Raw genomic sequence first — 6,500 nt, 5'->3', positions numbered from 1 at the left:
CTCCAGTGCAGAAGACAAACTTTTGTTTAACAAATCATTGAACAGAACCATAAGAAATCCCTCTCATATACACACATTCACTGTTCTCTGTGGTGCCCAGAAACATATGTGCTGTTTGTTTCAGAGCTTGCACCAACTCTTTGAAGATGTGCTCCAAATGGAAACCATATAGAACAGCAATAATGAACTTCCATGAGAAGGGTGATTGGCAAAAAATTGTATATTCCTGAAAAACATATAGCTTTTAATTGAATGTTACTCGGAATTATTCTCAAAATTCCTCAACTATCTCACCACTGGGCCTCCCTCCTCTCACTAGATCTTTTACAAATCAATCAACTGTCAAAATCTAATGTCAAAAATTGTCAAATTTTGTTAAAGCCCACTTATTTATAGCCAAACATTAAGGTGGCTAGAAAAATAAAGTATCCAATTAAATGTTACTTGGGGTATATTGAGATAGTCAATGTCAGCTTTCCTCTCTGCATTAGAGTGAGCAAGAAAGAATTGTGGGGAAGTAAGAGAAAGACTGATATTCAATTAATTAACATATACTGTATTATTAGTTTCATAGGTAAAGTTCAGTGATTCATCAGTCGTGTATAACACCAAGTGCTCATTACAACACGTGCCTTCCTTAATGCCCAACACCCAGTTACCCCATCCTCCCACCCCTTTCCCCTCCAGCAACCCTCAGTTTGTTTCCTATAGTTAAGAGTCTCTTATGGAATTGTGATCTTTGAAAATAACAAAGACTTTATTAATTTGTTCAAGACAGAAACAAGTTATATTGGTAAATAAATGAATGAATAAATACATAATTAAGATTCAACGTATGGTCACTGATACGGCTAATGTTACTAGAAACACTTCCTAGACAAGCTATGGAACTTATTAGGATGGTGGATTGCTAACAACTAAATTTAGGCTTTACCTATAAGGCTTAGAACTGAAACTAAAAAAAATTTTAAATGATCATTTTAGAATTGACAGTAAGGTGGCATGTGAATACACTGGACAGCTAAAATATATCACAGATCTGAGGCAGTTAAAATCATGAGCAGTCTCTGTTTTAACAATGCAATTTTGAAATTCTATTCCCAGTTAGCCCCAGGGAAACATGTTAAATACCTATAAAATGATGGCAAATGTCAAAATCTCTAATACAACTAAATAGACAAATCTTCCCAAGTTAGGCCAAGACAATATAAAGCAGGTTTCAGTCAACACATCTTGATGTATGCCTAATATTTTTTGTAACACCTGAAAGAAAAACTAGAAGATAAAGCATCAAGACAACTTGCCAGCTTAGAGATATATACACCCCAGATCTCAAAAGACAGTGCCAGTGATGAGTAACTAAAATTTTGAAATAACAAATTACTGAAAATTGTCATTGTGATAAATTATTTACAAAATTTGTCTTATTTATTATTTTCTTAGTCTGCTCAGGCTATCATAACAAAATACCATAGATTGAGTGGCTTAAAGAGCAGAAATTTATTTTCTTACAGTTCTGGAGCCTGGGAAAACCAAGATCAAGGTGCCAGCAGAGTCTATTCCTAGTAAGGGCCTCTCTTCTGGCTTATGTCTTTACATAGCCTTTCCTCAGTATGTGTGTATGGAGAGAGACAATGAGCAAGATCCATAGTGTGTCTTCTTATAAGAGCACCAATCCCATCATTACCCAGTCTTAGGACCTCATCTAATTTCTTCCCAACTGCCCCATCCCACATACCATTACACTGAGGTAATGTACCATTACATTTCACCATATAAATGTTGAGGGGACACAAACACTCAGTCCATAACGTTTATTTAGTCCACTTATCTATGGCCAAACTGCAAAAACATTTATGACATTTATTTAGAAAAAAACATTTATTTAAGAAAAAAAACTTCTAAAAAGATTGTGGTGATTGAGGACAAGAGAGAACGCAGAATACAGTCCAAAGATTTCCATGAAGTTGTATGGTCTTTGTTCTCAGATCTTGAAAATGAGAGAGAGAGAGAGAGAGAGAGAGAGAGAAGATGCAGTGTTGGTAGCAAACCAAATTTTAAATAAACAGAAAATAATTTCTTTTACCTGGCAAGCTTCTATTTTTCATCACTGTTGTTAGGACATCTAAAAGATGAGGAAATCAGGTTTCAGATTCATGAAGTAATTCAAATAAAGTCATACAAATAGAAAGTAGCAAACTCAGGAATTTTTATGCAGAACAGTTTGAAATTTAAAATTTAAATTTAAGACTGGGATATACAGTCTAAACAACCTCCCTGCACCTTTATATTTAAGACAGTATTAATAAAACATGAGTTATAAAATAATTTATAAACTAAATAGCTTATGAAAAATGCCAATCACATACTAATTGTTATGGCTGAATGACTGTGTCCCCTTTAAAATTCATATGTTAAAATCCAAAACCCCAATATGACAGTACTAGGAGGTGGGACCTTTGAGCGTCATTAAATCATGAGGGTGGAGTCCTCATGAATGGAATTAGCACCTTATAAAAGAGACCCCTGAGAGTTCTCTCATTCTTTCTCCCTAGTGAAGACACAGTGAGGAGACAGCCATCAACAGGCCAGGAAGAGGGCTCTCACCAGGCACCAAATCTGTTGGCATCTTTTTTTTTTTTTTAAAGATTTTATTTATTTATTTGACAGAGAGAGCAAGAGAGCACAAGCAGGGGGAGCAGTAGAAGGAGACGGAGAAGCAGGCTTCCCGCTGAGCAGGAAGCCCAATGCGGGGCTCGATCCCAGGACCCTGGGATCATGACCTGAGCCGAAGGCAGACGCTTAACCGACTGAGCCACCCAGGTGCCCCTGCTGGCATCTTGATCTTAGACTTCATAGTTTCCAGAACTATGAGAGAGAAATGTTTGTTATTCAAGCCACCCAGTCTATGGTATTTTTGTTATAGTAGACTGAACAGATTAAGACAGTAATTATACAAATAGTTCAGTTTATTATTCTCCTTTAGTTTTTGGAGAAACCTATTTCAAACATTTATAATTAAAATTATTGTTATGATTATCATTTAATTTTGGCTTAATGATCTCAGAACTCAGTGTTAATTAGGGTATCCAATAATTCATTTCAAAATATATTTAAAAAAAATTTTTTTAGGGGCACCTGGGTGGCTCAGTCTTTAAGCGTCTGCCTTCAGCTCGGGTCATGGTCCCAGGGTCCTGGGATTGAGCCCCACATCGGGCTCTCTGTTCAGCAGGAAGCCTGCTTCTCCCTCTCCCCTCCCCCTGCTTGTGTTCCCTCTCTCGCTGTGTCTCTCTCTGTCAAATAAATAAAATCTTTAAAAAAAAAAATTTTTTTTTTAAATAACACTATCATGTTATTAGGCGGAAATAAGATTGAATCCTCAAAGTCACTGCTATTCAGTGATTTATTAGCATTTTTTATGTTGTTGCTTCAATTTGTTCAAATTATTCAGGTGCAGTTGAACCAGAGGAAACTGACTTACACCATTTGAACCTGCTCAATAATGATTTAGTTGGAAAATTTTAGATTATTTACTTTGAATCTAGACGATTTCTGTTGTCCTTGTGCAAGGAAAAAGTTAGTGGAGGAGTACTGGTCTTAGGGCATCACACAAGCAGAAAAAGATATGCTCAGTTCACCTCTGTTTTCCAGTTGTAGACCTGAGTGGGCTCCCCGAGGGTGCTCCACTCCAATCCCTACACTATGCATCATGATAAAAACACCAGAAGTAAAGCTGTTCCTCCCAGACACATCATGTTACATTGGAGATAATGGCTTTTCACTCTTTATCTATTGGTTTAATTTCTCATATCGAGTTATTACAAGTTAGTTATTGTTGACCCAACTGTCTTACTATCTTATCTTCTAAGGATAGTTTATTAACCCAACTACCCTATCTTCAGAGGATAAAGTTTAACAAGCAAGGATATACACACGTGTATATACATATACACACTGGCCATCCCAACATAAACAACCATAATACTGTAAAAAATGTATAAGGCAACTTTTTTTTAAGCTTTGGATAACAGCCTTCAAAATTTCTAGTCCTTAGAGAATAAAAATTCATGGATCAAAGCTTATGATCATATCAGCTCTCCCTGTGGACCACTGCACCATGAGGTTGCATCTAATCAGAATATGATAGTAGCACTGAACTAAAGAAGTAGTTATCAGTGATTGGGGCAGTGATTGGACTTTTATGAGGTAAGTCACCAGAGAGGAGTCAACTGCCTACAGGTGTGAGAAGCAATCTGGGTCTAAATTCTCTATGTTACCTCAACTAGGACTGGACTTCTAATATGCAGAGGAGGTCTACAGAATGTTTATCAGACAGCAGCTGCTACGTATTGAGAGCAGGACAATAATTGAGGTTAAACAGTGCTGGGAACCACTTAAGGTCTGGTTCAACCCAAGGGGTGAAAATTTGTTAATATCTTTTTGTCACTCCAGTCCTGAAACTGAGATAAAGATTATAGCTCTACCTGCTCCATACCTACCCTAGCAAAGCCTACATCAAATCCCTACAAAAAATTGATGGGCACACAATTTGGAAGTTGATTGTCTCACCAAGTTACAGGAACTTTGGTAATATCATGCGTTTTAGACAGATCTGCCTTAAGAAAATACAAAACCAAGTCTATTCAAATTCAAGGTGATCAGAAGTAGTTAATGCCCCAACTAGAATAAAATCAACAGTCTCTAGAGGAAGATAATGAGCACACAGTCTTTACAATTTATCATCCACAATGTCCATTATACAAGCAATAATCCCACTCATGTAAATAAACAGGAAAATGTGAATCAGAGTCAAGGAAAAAAAGCAGTTAATAAAAATGTGTTCCTAAGATGGCTGAGAAAGTTTCCTTTAGAAGACGGAAATGTTAAAATTTACTATAAATATATTCATTTTTTTATTTTCAAGATTTTATTTTTATTTTATTTTATTTTATTTTATTTATTTATTTATTTGTCAAAGAGAGAGACAGAGCACAAACCAGGGGAGCGGCAGGCAGAGGGAGAATCAGGCTCCCTGCTGAGCAAGGATCCTGATCCGGGACTCAATGGGATCAAGACCTGAGCCAAAGGCAGACACTTAACCGACTGAGCCACCCAGGGTCCCCATAAATATATTCAAATAGGGTCACCTGGGCGGCTAAGTTGGTTAAACATCTGCCTTTGGCTCAGGTCGAAATCCCAGAGCCCTGGGATTAAGCCCCGCATTGGGCTCCCTGTTCCATGGGAGCCTGCTTCTCCCTCTGCCTCTCTCTCTTTCACTCATGAATAAATAAATAAAATCTTTAAAATATATATATATATATTCAAAGAATTAAAGGAAATATGTTTTATTGAATGAATATATATCTTAGCAGATAAATGGAGTTAGTGATGGAAAAGTAAGTGACCTTAAAAAATGAATCAATAGATATCCCATCTGAAGAGCCGAGGTAAAAAAAATATATTTAAAAAGGCTGAAGAAAAATAAATAGAGGTTTATGAGCTTGGAGTAATATTAAATAGTCTAACATACATGTAATAAGAGTCCCAGAAGGAGAAGAGAGAGAAGATGGAAATACAGATAATAAATAAATAAATAAATAAATAAATAAATGCCAAATTTGATCAAAACATCCAATTACAGATCTGTCCTGCACCCGGGCGCTAGGGCTTGGGTGGAGGGGTGGGTGGTGAAGTCAGGGGTGTCGCAGTGTGGACTTCCCCCTGTTCCTCCTCCGCCCCACCCCCCCACCGCCCTCCCCCCCCCCCCCGAGGCCGTATTGCTGATTGGTGGCAGGTGGCAGCGCACTTGGAGGCTCGGCAAGTGGCGTACAGGCCTCGGCTCAGGCCGGATGCACCATGGGCCAGCTTACTACAGTCCTGTGCAAAGCCTACCGCGGAAGCCAGTTAACCATCCGCCTTGCCCTGAGTGGCTGTACCAACCAGCCTTTCTACCATATTGTGGCTGCTCACAAGTGTCCCAGGGATGGCCGTTTTGTGGAGCAGCTGGTCTCCTATGATCCACTGCCCAACAGTCACGGAGAGAAAATCGTTGCTCTCAACCTAGACCGGATCCGGCATTGGATCGGCTGTGGGGTCCACCTCTCTAAGCCTGTGGAGCCCACCTCTCTAAGCCTGTGGAGAAGCTTTCTGGGTCTTTCTGGCTTTTTCCCTCTGCATCCCATGATCACAAATACTGAGAGGCTGCGAAGGAAACGGACATGCGAAGTCCTCTTAGCATCTCAGAAAACAGATACAGAGGCTACAGAAACAAAAATGAGCTGACTCCAGTGAGCAGAGCATTGCAGAAAAGGTCAACACTTAAAACACTTGTGCAAAGCTCTTAGTTTTATTAGATTTGGAGGTCAATAAATGGAGTTTTCGGAGTCAAAAACAAAAACAAAAACAAAAACCCCATCCAATTACAGATCTAATAAACCCAAGTAGGTCAAAGAAACAAAGTAATTTGGCACATCATGATCAAACAGGCAAATATCAGGAGA

The 6,500-nt window shown here is 38.5% G+C and overlaps 1 pseudogene; it reads left to right on the top strand.

Annotated features, from left to right (window-relative positions):
• Positions 1-5,856: 5,856 nt before the first annotated feature.
• LOC118520309 (small ribosomal subunit protein bS16m pseudogene) lies at positions 5,857-6,286 on the top strand (annotated as a pseudogene).
• Positions 6,287-6,500: the final 214 nt, after the last annotated feature.

The sequence above is a fragment of the Halichoerus grypus genome, chromosome 4, assembly GCF_964656455.1.
Source record: "Halichoerus grypus chromosome 4, mHalGry1.hap1.1, whole genome shotgun sequence".
In the NCBI taxonomy this organism is placed as follows: Eukaryota; Metazoa; Chordata; class Mammalia; order Carnivora; family Phocidae; genus Halichoerus; species Halichoerus grypus.
This window is presented reverse-complemented; position numbering and strand designations above follow the sequence as displayed.